The sequence below is a fragment of the Pundamilia nyererei genome, unplaced genomic scaffold (assembly GCF_000239375.1).
Source record: "Pundamilia nyererei isolate P.nyererei 1_Seehausen unplaced genomic scaffold, PunNye1.0 scaffold00060, whole genome shotgun sequence".
Lineage (NCBI taxonomy): Eukaryota > Metazoa > Chordata > Actinopteri > Cichliformes > Cichlidae > Pundamilia > Pundamilia nyererei.
In genome coordinates this window covers 2367778-2385732 of record NW_005187461.1, presented here as the reverse complement: position 1 = coordinate 2385732, position 17955 = coordinate 2367778, and the positions used below count along the sequence as shown (strand labels likewise).

General features: G+C 40.8%; 1 protein-coding gene across 2 annotated transcripts in view; it reads left to right on the top strand.

Moving 5' to 3' along the window:
• Positions 1-17955, top strand: part of srgap1a (SLIT-ROBO Rho GTPase activating protein 1a) — a 75983-nt gene that overhangs the window by 7508 nt on the left and 50520 nt on the right. The gene's annotated exons all lie outside the window — the stretch shown is intronic.

Here is a 17955-nt window from a genome sequence, read left to right as displayed (position 1 = left end):
GTGGCTCCTCCTTGCCCCCCCCCCCTTTTTTTTTTCTTTGTTCTACTTTGACCTCATGACCTGAGGAAAGAGAGCTTTTAGCCTGCCGCCCTCCTGATCTATAGCCAGAGACCACCCCTTGAGGCACGACTACCATGTTGGGCTGCTGCCCTGAGGAGATTTCGGGGGTGGGGTTATAAAATCTAGTCAGAAAGATGTCAACAAAATGACTAATCTTTTTTGTGTGTGTAGGTCTGATTGACCATAGGTTAAAGACAAGAAGTCACCCATGTCTTTCATCTAAAAATATAATTGAGTACTGCTGTTGCGGACACCACAAAGTCTGTATTAATGTAGGGAGGAACTGGAGAGTTTTCCACGGTCTCAGCTTATCAGCCTTGCAATAAACGATCATTGTGGGTTTGCAGGAGGAGGAGGCACGAACTGAGTGTACAGCAGCCGGGGCTAGTGTTCGAGGAGCCTCAGGCTGGGCTTATGAGCTCTAGTCTGAACTCTGCTCCACCCTCCCTTGGGATGGAAACTGGAGCAAAAACTGTGGTTCCAGCCACAGATATGTGGGGTGCTTGGAGAGGAAAAAAAAAAGCGCCATTTAGGGATAAAGGTCTGTCAGCCATGTTCCTCCCCTCCTCTTGGAGTCCTACTTCCAGCAGTCACATGTGGAGAGAGTCCCACTTAGTCCTCTTTGAGCTGTTGTTATATCCCTTCTCACTCTGTTTCTAAGCCTGAAAGAGAGTTTCTCCCGAGATAACTAGTACTGAACGGTTAAATAAACCTAAGGGAAAAGATAACGCTGTGTATTTATAGTTCTGTTTTATCATTACAATCATCATGGAAAATGTAACTTTTCCTGTATACTCTCCTTGCTTCTATGCAACACTGTCCAGCTGTTTCCAGAAATAATAGTTATTTTGTTGTCATGAGGCCTCGTATCATGTGGTTATTATCGAATAGATGAAATGGCCAATATTTGTGCTTGCTTGTGGTTTAAAGTTAGATGAAAGTTAATTGTAGCACGTTTACTACTCCCTCACCGATTTATCCTAAAAGTTCATAATTGATATGTTTGGAGCATGCTTCTTCATGGTATTCTGTTTCCGTCGGTCTGTCCGTTTTGCTGTTTGTCCTCACTGACCCTCTGTTGGAAGCCTTCTCCCCAGGACAGCTTTGCCCTTTAGTCAGCAAACTGCTGACCTTTGATCTTTGACCTGAATTCCAAAATCTAAGCTCTCGCACCTCTGTTCACTTGGTTGGTTGTGTCTTTTGTGTAAATATCATGGCTTGCAGACAGTCAGAAGATTAATGGATGACTTTTAAGTCAAAGTTGTCTTTTTGTGCAACTTAACTGCTCAGTTACTGGCAAGAGACAAACCAGTTCTTACAGCTGAAATTGGTAATCGGTAAAAAAAATTTCATCATATTTTTCCAAGAAAAATAATGTTTAAGATTTAAAATCAGTAACTAAACAAGGAACTCAGTTGCCCACTGCTTCTAAAATTAAATGGCAAAAGGCATTTAGATTAACTGGCACTTTAATACATTTTTTTGCAGTTGACAGATTTCAAGATTTGTTGTCTGAATGAAGCTGTGAACTTTTCCTCTTGACCAGTCTACTGCATATAGTCTTACAAATTTTACCCCTAGATTCACTAAATTCAGGGTTAATGTAAATTAGTACAGACAGTTTTGTTTTCTTCTTTTTTGTGGCAGAAACCTTAACAGTGCCCTCATTTACTGTGGTTGAAATGCAGGTAAAATTCCAAAGTACCTTAGAACAGCGGTCCCCAACCATTTTTGCGCCACGGACCGGTTTATGCCCGACAATATGCCCGGCCTTTAAGGTGTCGCGGATAAATACAACAAAATAAAACTAGTACCGGTACCGAAAAAAGGAAGATTTATTCATAACACATGTGAAAAGACCCAGGAAAACCGAGTTAACGATAAAAACGATAACAAAATAACGCTAAAACCGATAAAAACCCTGAAAACCATACATTTCACACCCGAGCCTCAACTCTCGGCCCGGTACCAAACGACTCACGGACCGGTACCGGTCCGAGGCCCGGGGGTTGGGGACCGCTGCCTTAAAAGGTTTGTAAGCCAATAGAAATTTCTGGTATGAGCTACTAAGCCTTGAGTTAAACTATACTCGAGTCCAATGAAGATATTCAGATCTCATTTCTAATTGTATTAATATCTGTATGAGAAAAAAAACCTAATAAAAAAGATGCAGAATTGCTTTATTTTCTGGTGGATTTTTTTTTTGTAGGTTAGGGTGAAGTGCAGCATATTGCAAGAAGTCTCTGCGGAGTCTGACATCCCATTTTATTACAGTTTAATAGGAATGGAGTGAGCTGCGAAGAAAGTTCTGGTTTTTGTTTTTTATGCTTTCTGTTTTGTTTTGGGGTTTGTTTGTTTTTAGATCGGTCTGGTCTCTCCTGATGTGCCCTATTTCTCTCAATCCAAAGTGGAGCATGATACCAACCATCATAAAAAAATAGTCCACAAAACTTTTTTTTAAATCTCCTTAATTATAGATGGTGATCTGCTCTTAGGATGACAGAATCTGCCACTAGTATAGCTGGGGAATAAGATTGTTAAGAAAAAAAATTAAAGTGTGTGTGTGTATACACACTTGCGCAGTCAGCTTTCCAGCAGGCGCACAAGCACTGTGGACATGCCTCATATATCTTACTTTTTAATCAGGCAGTGTGGAGGAAGCTCCCGTCTACCCTGGGGTCCTGTGATTTGTCCTGGTTAATGATGTGTCAGAGGGACGTGATACATAGTAACCTGGCTGGTTGTGTGGCACATGCACGATGGTGCTATGGTCACTTGCAGAAAAATAGGGTGGCCTTCATGTCCTGAGCCTTCGGGGGGACAGAGAAAGAAATGGCTAGTTTTGCTTGCCTTACAGTAAAAAGACAAAGGGCAGTGAAAACTGATCTGTCTGTTCTTTTATTCTTTCGCCCCCTTTTGTCCTTTGCTGTCACACTCTTAACAGCTGCCCTAAGGTAGACCACATTCTCCGATCTTTCTTGTGTTAATCCAAAAGCCCTGGGTGGATCCTGGTGAGGTTGCCTTCTGCATGCAAAACTGGCATTTGATTTCATCTGTCCGGTCTTGACAAGTTTGTTTTCCACATAGGTACCATGGCAAAGGGTTTAACGAGATATTCCGATGGACATTTATTCTGTTCAAGATGTGTCATCTCAGCCCCTGAGAACAAGACTGAGAGCCTGCTCTCAGTCAAGCGTGGGTACTTTAAAAAACGGAGAGAGGATTGGCAGTTAAAGCCTCCCTGAGGGTAGGTCTGAGGAGATAACAGAACGTAACTCTCTGTCACTTCCTCCATATTGGCTTCCACTATAATTATCTGGAAATGAGGTCTTTGTGAAGCCTCCTCGCTCTTTTGTTTTTGCTCTGTGTGCGTTCGCGTTGGAGCTGATAGTGTTAGCCTGTCTTAGCCTCTGGTGCCCTGCGAAGTGTGGGTTGGGACCATTGTGGACTTTTCGTTCTTCACAGATTTGCTTTCACCACCAGATGCCTTGTGAGAAATCAATCCCTGCTGCTCGTGACTGGGACTGTGACAAGGGGAGTGATTGGGCCTCGGGCTACAGTGAGATCGCTCTGTCTGAAACCTGAGTGAGGGCCAAGATAAGGGTGTGATTTGAGCTACAGCAAGTACAGTTGTTTTTTGTTTTGTTTTTTTAAGCTAGGATCAGAGAAAAGACCTAAGTAGAGACCATCTTATGATGGATTTACACCAGCTATGACACCACCGAGTTCTCTGACCACACCTATCTTTGAACTCTGCTTTCATTTTGCTGACTACTACACAGAGTCCTTAAGTTTGTCCTCATGGATTGGACGTTGGCTGTCTTTGAACTCAACATTCATTTTGATGTCAAATAGAAGAAAGTGCTCCCTTACTTCCAAATCTGCCACAGCAGATGGAGCCGCATATTAGATTTGACATACATTTCTTCATCGGATGCCCTTCCTGATGCAACCCTCCCATTTATCTGAGCAGGCACCAGCACTAGCATGTTACCACCAGAGGCTAGGTTTGTGTCTCCACCTGGTTGGAAGGCAATATATGAACAACTACACTGCACGACTGTCTTGTGCAGTGTTAACACAGTTTCCTCTTAGATTTAAATAAATAACAAAGACACTTGCTAAAGTACTCAAAACCATCATTACTGCTACAGTAGATGCCCATGGGCAGTTTTATTCATGCATGTGGTCTGAGAACTCATTGGTGCTAGGGGTGGTGTAATCCCATTGCTGGATGGTTTGTGACTTGTTTTGTAGGTGTTCACTTAAAATTGGCTTGATTATTAGTGACTATATTCATTTACCAAAATGATCGCAATTGCTGTCCTGAACATCACACAAACACATTTCAATTAAAATCAAAGAATATTGTTGTAATGTTACACCTGAGCGGAAAGCTTTGGCAGCGCTGAATTCACCTTCTGAATACCACGAAGGAATGAGCTGGTGTAACACATTTGCTCATTCCAACTTTTTCTTTCTAATCTTTTCCTTGTCAGGTGATGATCTTCACAATTTAGGATGGGGAATATGTTGGAAATATTTATCTGTGCCTACTTTTAAATATCCTAACTCGGCTCCACTGCAGGAAGCCATCTGAATCAAAGCAGGCTCATTATTATGCCCTCACAGTGCAGTTTAGCCTTACACATTTTTGTTGCATCAGCCTGCGAGTGTTAAAAAAAATCAGATCCTCTAGTATAAAGTATTCTCAGTGTTTTCTTTTTATCTGTCAGTTTGGTTAGCTCAAGCTTGAAGGATGTGGTTCTACTGTTTTTCTCAGTTCTAGGAATGTTTGAATCATTCATGATAAAATGATTATGATTGTAGGCTTCAGATGGAGCTCTGATGATTCATTCACAGCCCTTAAACAGCCTTTAAAAATACATGTGCGCGTATATGGCTGAAAATGAAAAAGTGCATCATATCAGCATAATTATATCGCTTTGATTTTTAGATTATGCTTTTGCTTTGAAGTTTGGCTCTTGGCAAAAATTCTGTGGCATTTTACTGTGGCTGCGGGGAAGACCTCCCCCAAAAGTGTTCTGTTGGTGGGAACTGGTTTCAGTATGCGTTTCAACTGGTTTCTTGGTTTTCATTCACTGTCATGATCAGCTGGGTTAATTATAATGGGTTTAAAGTTAAGAAGACACTTATGTGGTTATTGTAGCTACTGTATTTCCTCAAATAAAAATTTCCTGTCAACTACAAGCCAGATTCTTGGCTTTTTGTGGGTGTGGGGCCTGGGGAACAAACCATCCTGTCAATCTTGTTGCATCTTATCGCTGCAACCTTTTCACAGTAAGGCCAAAATGAGGGTTCCATCCATCCATCTTCTGCCCTTATCCAGTTCTGGATCGTAGGGCCAGCAGTCTAAGTAGAGATGCCCGGACATGTGACATGAATGTTATTACACTATCCTCCACCTGCCCCTGAAATCTACCCTTAAGTACAAGCTGTAGTGTACCCATCCAGGCACTTCATTACTTTAACCCCCAACCTGCACTGCTCAGTGTCAAGCAGTTGCTCCTGATGCTAACATTCAGATTGAGTTGAGGTGTCAGTAAACCAGGTTCATGTCTGTACAGGTTGGCAGTGGTGAGGTCTGGTATTGTCACGTATCAACATACTTGTTGAGATGGTGTGAAAATTGGAACTTTTCTGTGTAGTAAGCACATTAATGTGGTTTGACTGCGCACAAAAGGTTTAGTTCCTGTTTAGAAGCAAATTGTAGCATGATCCAAGTTTCTCTGGTGCTTGCAACAAATGAGAATTTTTTAAATACTGCCCTACCTCTTGGGTTCCTTTTTTTCTAACTTGCTGAATTGTTACATAAACTGATAAACCTTGTAGACTTGCGGGACTCTTTTGTTAGCTTGTATAGCATAGTGTGTAATCAAAACATGGCACCAAACCAAGGCAGAGCTTCCCAAACGAGTTTCTTGTATTTAAAGAATGAAATGTACTTTATCTGACTGATTTGGCTTTCGGGAAATCGAAGCACAGATGCATGGGATGTCATCATGCCGATAGGTCAGATGTTCTATCTGCCCTGCTCCCCATGCCCCACAGTGTGCACAGAAATCATGGCACAACTTGTAATTCAACTGTCCTTCCTGGGAAGCGGTGTAGAAATAGTTTCCAGATTAGTACATAAATTAGCTGAGCTCTGCTTCATTTGGCCAACATTTGTATTTCTATGAAATAAATGAGACTTTTTTTTAATGTTCTTAGTTTCACAGTGACTCAATAACAACATTATTACTCTGACACTCTGGGAAATGTACTGCCCTTATTTTAGTGCAGTTGAAAGACAACTTTTAAATTACTTTATACTCAATACATGACATTAGACTCCACATTTAAAGGAAGCAAGTATGTTAACGCTTGGTTGGAGATGTCTCAGTGAAAGGATTGTATTGATGTCTCTCTCGTCCACATGAGCAGAATCAACTTTGCAGGGCAATGAAAGCATTGTTTCACCTGTCAGATAAATAAATGCCAAGTTGGAAAAGATTAATATTTTTTCGTAAGGGGAGAGAAAATCCAACTTTTTTGATCATATTTTCGATCATAAATATAGATTAAAGTGAAGGGATAAATCTTTGAGTCAATGTCTCTGTTTCCTGTCTTTGCTGTCCCAGAGCTGGTAGTTGGCAAGATTCCCCAAATTCAGTTACTTATACTTTACATTTTTGCACAACGTCAGCTTTATATAGAAGTTATCAGCTAAACCAAACGATTGCATATACTGAACATTAAGGAGATATATGTATTCTTATCCTGTCTTCCTTCTCTCACCCCAACCGGTCGCAGCAGATGGCCCCGCCCCTCCCTGGGCCTGGTTCTGCCGGAGGTTTCTTCCTGTTAAAAGGGAGTTTTTCCTTCCCACTGTCGCCAAAGTGCTTGCTCATAGGGGGTCATATGATTGTTGGGTTTTTCTTTGTATCTATGAAGCGCCTTGAGGTGACTTTTGTTGTGATTTGGCGCTATATAAATAAAATTGAATTGAATGTATTCATATACAGTATACTAACAATATCCTACTATAAAGCCTAAGTCATGCCCTGCACATGCTTTTCAACCAAACAGCCTCTCGTTTGATCACACGGAACGACTAAAAAGATGAAAGGTGCAGACAAATGGCACACAGGCACAGAGCACATCACTACAAAAACATTCATAGATCCCTATTGACACTCACATGGTTAGCACACAAGGAAGCTCTGTGCTACTTAGAGTCTAATTTAAAGGCATTACCCTAGTAATCAATACTGCCTGTGTGTAGACACAGAGGGGTTTGTAATAGTATTTTTAGAAAAGCCTGAATGGACATGTGTGTTTCTTCATGGTGTGTGTCTGTATGTGTTTGTGTGTGTGCATGTACAAACTTTTACTTGTGCTTTTTCTAAGCCAGCTGCTCATTTGCAGATAAAGCATGTTATCCATTGTCTTTGACCTTGAAACTATTTTTCTTTTCCAAACTTTAACCTATGAAGATCTGAATAGGAAATCAAGCCCATTATACCTCCAAACGTATCTGTCTTTTCAGGGTTTGTTTGTTTTTAAATGAAATGAATAAAGTAAGCATGGGGATATTAAACACCAATTTATTTCAAAGCAGACAAGATGAGCATTAGGAAGACAAAAAGCTTACTCATTTTCAAGTAAATTAAAAATATGGCAACAGATATGTGCAATTTGTTTTACAGTACAGACTAGCTAGTGGTAGAGCGTCAGGTTCACAGAAGCTAAACTGCAGGAAGAGGAGAGGTGCTGGTTTGTATTTAAGTACAGCAACATGTAAAATTTATATTACTTTTGTTATTTGTCTTTTTTGTGTGTGTGTTGTGGAGCAGTCTTATTTGTACTCTCCTCTGGATTCGCATAATACATTATAAAGAAAACTATTAAATCAGCTCAAAAACATCATGACAAGAATTTGAGATTTCCGGGGTGTCCCTGTGGTGTCTGTTACCGGTATGGTGGCAGTGGATTATTCGAGTGTGTTCTTATAGGTTGTTAGATTTGCACTATAACAATAGCATGCCTTTTTTCCCCCTTTAATGTTTAAGAGCTTGCTAAGCCCTCTGCCCCCTTTGCAGTATTTTTATTTTACTGGCCTTATACCACGGTTGCTTCCCTTCTCAGTTTCTTTTATTCCCTTCGTCTCACCAGTAGGCTTGCAGCACATGTCCTTCCCGATGAAATTACAGGCCTAGTCTTGAATAGGAGGGTTGTTCCTCCTCGGCCCCTCCAGTTCCACTGCCGGCTTAACCCTATCAAAGGCCCAGAAACCGCACATCCTGCAAGGTGCTGTTTTTTGTGGTAGAGCAAGGGGAGGGAAGGAGGAAGGGCAGATGGGAAACCGAGCAGGGGAAGATCATTTTTCTTTGCTTTTCAGTGTGTACTGTACAAACGATGAAGGAATGGCTGTTTCCTTCTCTTGGTTTTTAGTTTAATTTCAGGATTTTTTTTTTTTTTTTTTTTTGGGAAAGATTTCTGAAAGGGAAACAGAATCCGCACAGAAGCAGGTGTTTATGAGGATGTAGCTTGCAACAAGTGGGGCCAAAAGCATTTAAGAGAGATCTCAACTGGGACTGATCTAATCTTTCCATGCAGTCTGTGTTTTTCCTCTTGTTTCCCAGCATTCCCTTTTTTTAAAGGTCGCTATATTGCCTGATCAATGTAACCTTAGCTGTTGCTGTGCACAGTCATCTCCTCTTCTGCCCCATAAACCAAAGTGTCCTGACTGTGTTGTCAGCTCTGGTGTCCCTGTCCATTTCTGAAGCCTCCACATAGCAAAAACAGTATCTGAAAAGAACAGGTCTTTAAATTGGGTCGCACAATCTGTGAAGGAAGGCAGATGTACAAACACAGTGGGTGAATAGACAGCTGGACAGAAAGAAACACAGGAGGACAGATGGCTTTGGAAGCCAGCTATGTAAATCATCTGAAACAAAACAAACTATGAAAAAGCAGATGGACAACAGAGGCAGGCGAACAGGTCATGCAATCGAGGAAGGTCCACTTGAAGGTCGGCAGTAACGTTGGTGATAATGTTAGAAACTAAAATGCCGCCTATGTAACATTTTACTGATCAAAGGATGAATGTTTTAGTTGATGATACATACAACGTGAGCAAACGTACTTTTACAAATTAGTAATTCATTTATTATAGTCAATGTCTTCAGTGAGTCATCTCTCCCACTGAAAATCTCTCTGTAGCTTTGTCTCTATACCTGCAGTGTAATTGTCCAAAGCCCACACAGGTACAAATCCCTGCTCTCCTTTTCTCTCCCTTTCCCACCTCCTTGAGGCCCAAGAGAGGGAAATCTCCTGAAAAACAATCCCTCCTTCAACACTGTAGGCCACATAACTGCCCTGCCATTCTTTAGGTTCATCTTACAGACATTGTGTCATTAAAGTCTTTACCAGCGTGCTACAGTTTCCATTTGTTTACTGTGATTTAGAGTAAATACTCCAGCAGATGAAAGCTTGTGCGCATCCGTTCCAGATGTTTCTCATGCTGCACCCTCTTCAGCTGTCCAACCGCACAATTTTCATACTATTGTTACCCCAAACAAACATCCCAACTGTAAGACTTGTAGGCATGCCCAGCCAAGTTTTTTTTTTCTTTCCCCCCTAAGGGCTGCTTTGTTAAAAATGACTGTTTGCATTGACATATGAGCTTTAGCCCCTTTAGCTCTACCTCCATTAATATGTCCAGACAAAGGCACTAAGACATGCCAGATGCAAGGTGAGGAGTTGGACTTTTTTTTATCTTGGCAAAAGGTAAAAAGTTCAAACTTTAGACATATAGAAATTTGGTGTTCAGCGCAGTATTCCTTTTGAATTAAAATTAGCTTTTTTCAGTATGTACAGAATATTTACATAGTTCATTGTTTGACACAGAAGAGCCCACACCGGTTCCTTTAGGGCAGCAGTGAGCAGTTGGGTCATGCCATCGTTCTGAAAGAGATTGTTTTCCTTACAGATTCTTATTTTTCTGACGTTAAGCCACACCATCCTTTTTTCTTACTTGTCTACTTTCTTGCTTTAGTTTAACAGGTCATGTCAAAGCATGTGTCAGTGGGAACTTGGGTTTGGCATAGAGCACAGAGAAGTTTTGAATATCAGATAGTTATCCCCCCCACAGACATGAAAGGTGCCTCTGAAAAGTTTGTCGTTTGCCTCTTTGCAGAGTGCAGTGTGCTCTGATCCACAGCAGTTGGACAAAGGACTTCGGTGGTATAAAAGAAAATGCCTTTCAAATAGCTTCTGCAGTATAGAGGTCTATGTCTTATGTCAGCCGAATAAATTTGCACACATTTTTCAGACTAAGTTAAACTATATTCATTTTCTTTTTAATTGTGCCACTGGCTCCAGTCAGTCAGTGGCACCGTGCAATTTTATTTAACATAGCTATAGTAGACAGACATAACAAGAGTCATTAGTAAAAATCCATCTTGAAGATTAATAAGAAGCACAACTTCAGATACCATAAAATATGTTTAATAAATTGGAATAACTATATTTAGTTAAGAATAAAGTTTTATGATAAAACATAGTTTACAAAGAGATTTAAAAGTCGACACTAAGGCAAGTTTCACATCCAGAAGGTGACAAGTCAGATGTTAGGACATATAACGGGCTCTGCCAGATGTTATGAAATGGGCATTTGGGTAAGAGAGGGTAGACATTTGAACTATAAAGAAGGAAAAAAGAGCTTTTATTATTATGGTACTATGACTTGATACAAGTTTTTCTTCACATGTTACCTCTAGACTTAACAGTAGGCCTGTTTATGGTGGCAGTCATATCAGGCTTGGGTCATGCTAGAGCTCACAGTTTAGCCTACTTTATTCCTCACAGAGTTAGCTTATTCTATACTGGTGATGTCATATTTTTCCACGATTATTTGAAGCTTTCGTTGTCACTCTGGCTTGCCATTGCAGTCCATTGTTAAACAAAGCATTCTCGAGCACAAAACACCACACTTTCGTCTGACGCACCAACACACCAGACTGGTATCCAGATCAAACAGTGTGTCTAGATGTTAAACAGCAGCTGAACAAACAGCTCAGGCTCTAAAACGGGCTCACTTCATCCAGCGTTCGGCTCCTTGCACTCTTATTTTATTTGGATCATAATGATGGTCCTCGAAGGCCACCGTAAAGTGATTGATCTCATGCCTGCCTGCTGTAAGCCTTTGGTGTGTCAGGGTGTTGCCTTAGCAACGGTGCCTTTTGACTTATGAGCCACTTAGCTAAGCTGAATCTAATTAGCATAGATTATTAGATTTCTGTTATTGAAATTATACATTTTAAATATTACCTTGTTGAATGGGCTTGACGTAGATTGAAGCCTTTGTTTCGTGCACTTAGAATCGTCTAGCTTAAGATTGGTTTTTAACCGCTAGAGTGTGTTTTGGTTGAACAGTGCAGAGAGTTATCCACCATGACTGAGCAGTTTCTGAGCCAGACTGTAAAAAAACTAGAGTGCAGGAAGGAACCTGAACTCTTTGAGTCTGCTGCTCACAATAATCCTAGACCCAAGAGGAAACACAAGAATTCACAGCACAGTTACTACTGCATTTCCTGTTTCTATGTGCGTGTGGGTGAGTGTGTGGGTAGGAGTTATCAAGAAAAGTAGCTGGTTTGTTGGTCACTGCTGCCACTGTGAAAAAGGAAGAAGCTTCTTTAAAATGTACCTCTGGTGAGTTGAAGACAGTTCCTGCTCAATCACAGGATCTAGTTTTGATCTGAGTGTTTGAAAGAATCGGAGAATTATAGGCTCTCTTTCATTCTAATTTAGCAGCCGTTCTCTGGATCACAGTAGCCTACAGTACTTTCACTGGAAGCCTCTCTGCGGTTTTGGAAGCTGTTAACATGTCAGTCAGATGTTGTAATGTGGACCTTGTTGCCAGCTCTACAATATTTTGAGATAAAACCCTTTAGCAGAGCTGCCAGTGTGTTATGTGTAATTTGGCTGTGCTTTAAGTAAGCGGAGGGAATCCATTCAGCCTCTTTGGCAAGTCCCTCTGACTTAAGACCAACCTGACTACTCCTCAAGTTAAAGCTGTGTCCCTCACAGCTTTATTTCATTCAAAAAAAACTGCTTGGCTGCCCTTTGATTATTTTTATTTTATTTTATCAGACACACAGGATATATGATACAAGTAGAGAAGGCTTACATATTAGTAATGCAGTCTGGGTAGTGATGTAATCTGAGATAACACAGTAACATAATCCAGCTGTTTGTCCAGATGTAGGATAGAAGGGCTGGTCAGGCATACCAAGCAAACTATGAATTTTAGTGGTTTCCCCAGGCTAATGGAGTCAATTCTCAAGTTACTACATGACCTCAGCAGATATAATGACTGACAGGGTTTTTTAGGTGCACTGCATCTAACGCTGTCCTGATGAGAAATAATGTAAAATGTGGAAATCTCTCCCATTTGGAAAACTTCTAAAGACTCTAATGTGGATCAAGTGACCGGTGGGTCACCCACACCCTGAGCGTGGGTTTGATTTTCCAACAGCAGTGTTGGTGAAGATTCACTGTGCATGAGTGCTGTGAGTGAGAGAAGGTAACAGTTAGGTAGCTGCAACTATAGTAATTATTTATTTTATTTTTTGCTTTGCATTCTTGTTGCACGCCTGCGCTAAAAAACTACCCGCACATGTCCACAATCCCAACCTTTCATCTCCCTTTTTAATATCTAATTTCAACATGCCCCTATCACATGGTTTGAGTTGCTTTTTCACATCAAAGATTTTCTGTTTTTCTGGCACATTAATATATAACAGCAGGGCCTTCTTCATAGGCAGTAATGTAAATGAGTATCTGGACAAGCAAGATGTGGTTTAGATCTTTTATGGATCTAATTGCTTGGATAGAACTGCTTTTGTGTCTTGGTGTGCGTTTATCAAGACAGCAGCAACATGAATGATAGCACTGCTACAGTTAAATATAGCAGCACGCCTTTGTAGGATTATCCAAATGTGAGAGAATAAGTGACATAGGCGAGTTTTTCTAGAACGTGATCCCATTCCAGTTATAATTAAAAACCTGTTCTCTATTAAAAGCTGATCAGCAATTTTGTAATTACGTTTGATGCTATTTATCCTGTCTTGTATCCAGCCTCTAGAAGAGGCATGGACAACTCCCCCTCTCCCATAACCCTAGATCTGAAGCAGATGGTAAGGTTGGGCACGCTCCTTTATAGTCCCTCCCCAGGCCTTAGCCGCTATTTCAGGTGCTGCTGATGAGCCAGTCTGCATGTGGAAATGCAGCAGTGGGACTGATGTGGTACAGCATGTCCCAGATAGCTGCTTGTGGAAACTGTAATCAACTTGGAGCAACTGTAGAAACTCTCTGAGAGTTTAAAGTCTTTTATAGTTCCCACGTAAGAGTACAATGTTGCACTCATTATAAGTAACAGATGTATTTCAGGCAGATTGATTCATAACAGAGTTAATTGGCAGCATCATGGGAGAGCATGTTGTTGAGGGAGAGGAAAAGTTATCTCTCGAGCCCTCTGACAGTAGCCGAGTTGTTTTTTACCGGAGCCCAGTTTCTCTCTCAGAGGGTCAACACTGTGGGTCAGTAGCCATCCTGCTTACAAGGCACTTTCTTTGACAATAGAACAAGCCTATCTGGCAAATCAGATCAGCCATTCTGAACTGCAACTTTGGACATATTTGTCGCCATGAATGGGGTTATGTGAAGTATGTGATGTGCTCTCCAAAGGAGCAATTGGATAGCATCCAGCTCAGAAACAATGCGGCCTTGGTCCTACTGATCACCACAAAGAGCAAATCGCATTCTCTCATTGTCCATATCAGAACCATGTGCATTCTGGGTAACACTGACTGGGTGTCCATCGGTGAGCTGGATTTGTTGCCGACATGTTTACAGGCTATGCTATCATTCTGCAGGCTACGTAGCTTTGCAGGAGGAATAGGACGACGGTGTTACACTGCGCATTTCTGTTTTCTTTAGCAGAATTTAAGATATAACACGGGTGCTCTCATTTCAGTCTGTCTATCACAGTTGTGCGTGTGTTAGGGTGCAGTGCATCACAGGCTTTGATGTAACACCGCGCAGACACACACAGACCTCCACACATGTTTACCATACAGATGAGCTCAGAGTGGCAGAAAGGAATGCAGCATGTAATAATAGATCAGCACTCGCCGCCGCAATAAGATGGTTCCAGCTTGAGAAAAACTTTGGAGTGGCTTGATTTTTAAAGCCTTCAAGGTCCCAAGTGACGGCCTCTGTTGGTCGTGTTAGCTTTTTAAGAAGTGAGTCAGACAGCAGATGCTGCCCTTAGTATGGGTTTCAGATAAAGCATCAGTATGATCAAAGGAAGACTGACCTCAAACACCAAAGTAAATTCGTTTTTCCTTTCTAATATTTACACATGGGGTTAGATAACTTTCTCCCTTTTTATATAAATGGAAAATCATAACTCGAGTTTGTGCCCTCTAAATGGTGCATGAACATGAAAAATTGCAAGTGGTGAGCAAGCTTTCCTGTCACTCATTCTGTTACTTTGCAAATACTTTACTCTGCTTTGTTCTGTTTGGTTTCCTGAAGTTTAAACACTGATAGCTATTTTGGTTTTGAGACACAGTTTCATTGTCCTGTGTGACACTGCAGTTTAGTATCTGTATAAATGGACAAGTTCATATACTCCGATGTGATCCGGGCACATAAACAACTGGTTACAGCTGGCTATTCTTGCAGCCATCACTGTATATTTCTCATGCATTTACTAAGTCAGTGACTTCTGTGCACAAGGCGCCTCAGCACTCGGTGACCCTGCTCTATAACTTTATGTTGTGTGCCACTTTGCAGCTGAGTTGCGGTGGTTCTTAAATGATTTGACTTTGCTATTGATCGTGACACATCTAGTAGGGAAAAAGACAAATTTATAAACTGTTGTTGCAACAATGCCATCCTGTTACCACACTTGTGCATACAGTGTAGATTCCTGGTTTGAACCCACCAGCTGATTGAGGCCCTTCTATGTGGAGTTTGCCTTTTCTTCCCATGTTTGTGTGGGTAGTTTCTAACCTACCCTCTCAGTCCACAGACTTGCATGTTGTGTTTACTGGTGATTCTAAATTGGCTATAGGTGTCGCTGTGAGCATGCATGGCTGTCTGTCTCACTGTGTTAGCCCTGGATGGACTAGAGACAAGTTCAAGGTGTAACTTGCTTTTTGCCTAATGACGACTGGAAAAGGCCATGAGTCCATATGAGTCTGAATTGGATAAGCTGCTAGGAACTGGATGGACGGCTGGTCTAAACTGAAGTTGAAAAATCAACAGTTGGAGTTTTGTAGTTATTAAAGCACAGGTGTCGAACTCCAGGCCTTGAGGGCCGGTGTCCTGCAGGTTTTAGATGCATCCTTGATCCAACACAGCTGATTTAAATGGCTAAATTACCTCCTCAACATGTCTTGAAGTTCTCCAGGGGGCTGGTAATGAACTAATCATTTGATTCAGGTGTGTTGACCCAGGGTGAGCTCTAAAACCTGCAGGACACCGACCCTTGAGGCCTGGAGTTCGACACCCCTATATTAAAGTGTCCAGCATTTGGAAGGCAGTTTTGGAGGATATTTCTGTAGGTTGGGAAAACAGCAGCTACATGTGGCCAAAACTGAAGGGGGGAAAAAATGTATTTTTGTATTTATTGTGACGATAGGCCTCCGTGACTTTGTTTTCACTGTTTAATTTCTAGAACTAAAAAGTCAATTTGCAAAGCACGTCCTAGTTTTAGGCAGCGCCCGACCTATTATCTTGTCTGACAGGTGGTTGCCTTATAACATTCATTTCCATTTTGGCGCTACAGTGTTAGTGGCCAATACTTGACTTCGAAATGAATGATTTAATGAGTTTCTGTGTGCAGTCACGAGTGTAATTGTGTTAAATGATCCAGTACAGTCCTTTGTGTCAATGCCACGGTAGCTTTGTTTTAATCCGCACACCCTTTGGAGATGGGAAAAATTGCAAGGTTTGCTCATTCATCAGAAAGCCCGGTGTACTTTACTCAAGTCAAATTTAAAAGCAAACCTTTTCTTAGTGCTCACCGGTGTCCTGCTAGCTCGTTTAATGGCCTGATGTTCTCGATTGCAGACTGTCCACGATAATGTTGTTTCTGGTTCACAAGACTTTAACAACTGTGATAAACATTGATTTAAATTTAGCATCTCTGTGTTCCAGCTGTTTCAAAGTGGTTTATTTGCTTATGAGTGCCAGAAGGAAGTCGATGCTATGTGAGAATGCAAAAATAATCAGTTCTAGACTCAATGTAAATGTTTAATTTATCAGGATGGTGAGCACATCTTGTGTTGATGAATGAAGTGGAGCTTTTTCTAATTGATTACTGCATCATGGGCATGTGTCCATATGCAAACAGACAGGCAGACAGCTCTCACCCATCTTTGGCTGGAAGCTGTCTAAATGAGTCAGCAGCTGATTGGCCATTAATTGAACTATTGATGGATTTCGGTTAAGACTCTGGCTCTTAGGGATCTTTTATCTTCCCTGCCAAAGTATTTGTTCCCGTATGATTGTATCATCAAATACTTATCGCAACGTTTTGTATGCTTTACTTCTGTATTAACGACTGCATTAACTAAGTAGGAGGTTGGCTGATTCAAACACTGACCAAGCATTAATTTCAGCATTGTGGCTCCTTGACGTCTGGGTTGTGTTGCTCTGTGGTTCAAAGGATGTGTCCTATTTATTTTTTAAAAAGATCCATGAGGAAACTTTTTCTGATGAGCTTATTAGTTGGTCACTGACCATGGCATAGGAGATGATTAAATTCCCTCCCTTATAAAGCTGAACAGCCATCAATGAATCACAATTTCAGACACTGATATATAAACATAGACAGTACGATCGAAACAAATCAGGTAGTTCAATAGTGATCCAGCAGTGCAGTATGACAAAGCCTTTTCAACAGGAACTGATACACGTTAAACTATGACTAATGAAAATGAAACTGATTCACTGTGACTTTCATGAAGATGAGGCCAAAGTGGGATTCAGGTCTGACGTACATTTAATACTGGGCAGAATTACATAATCCACAAGTTTCACTTTGATTCCTAACAGGCTGTGCTTATGCTTTCTCTTCACTACAGCCATCTAGGGTACTGACCAGTAGTTTTAACAAACACAGAAGCCTAACCAGTTAGCTAAAAGTAGTGAATACATGGTTAGCTAACACTAGCAAATAGCAACTCAAAAGTAACAGAAAAAATATGTAAATAAATATAGGAAAATTCTCAGTGTAGCTGAGATTCATTCATACGATGTAGATGTTATTTCACACAAGCACAAGAATACTCCTCAAAGGAAAGCAATGGTTTGCTATGATGTGTTTAGGTAAAAGCTATCTGGGTTTAGATCTCTGTTCACAGTTTCTACTCAGTGATAATGTCAGTAACTGCACCTTACAGCTCATGAAAAGGATTTCTCTACTGAGTAATCAGAAAATAATGAGAAAAATCCAGGGATAGTGCTTGAAAGGAAAAGGAAATGTATGAAGTTTTGCTATTGAAATTGAATTTTTCAAATTCTTTTATTAGAAAAAGCAGAAAAACGGATAAAACACTTTTTTAAAATGTCAAATGGTATGGTCATTTGACCTGATATAAAAAAAAAAAGGCATAAAAACCTTGAATTCAGTTCCATAAATGTAGTCGTCTTTTTCTGAATGACCCAGGATGATTAAATCTTTAACCCAATCAGGCTGGTTTGGTTTTTGTATAATGGCTCAGACTACAAATGACTTGTGAGGCATTACAAGTTGTCATCTTAGTGTTTTCTACCTTTAGAATTAGGGATCACTCCACACTTCTCTCCAGTGGT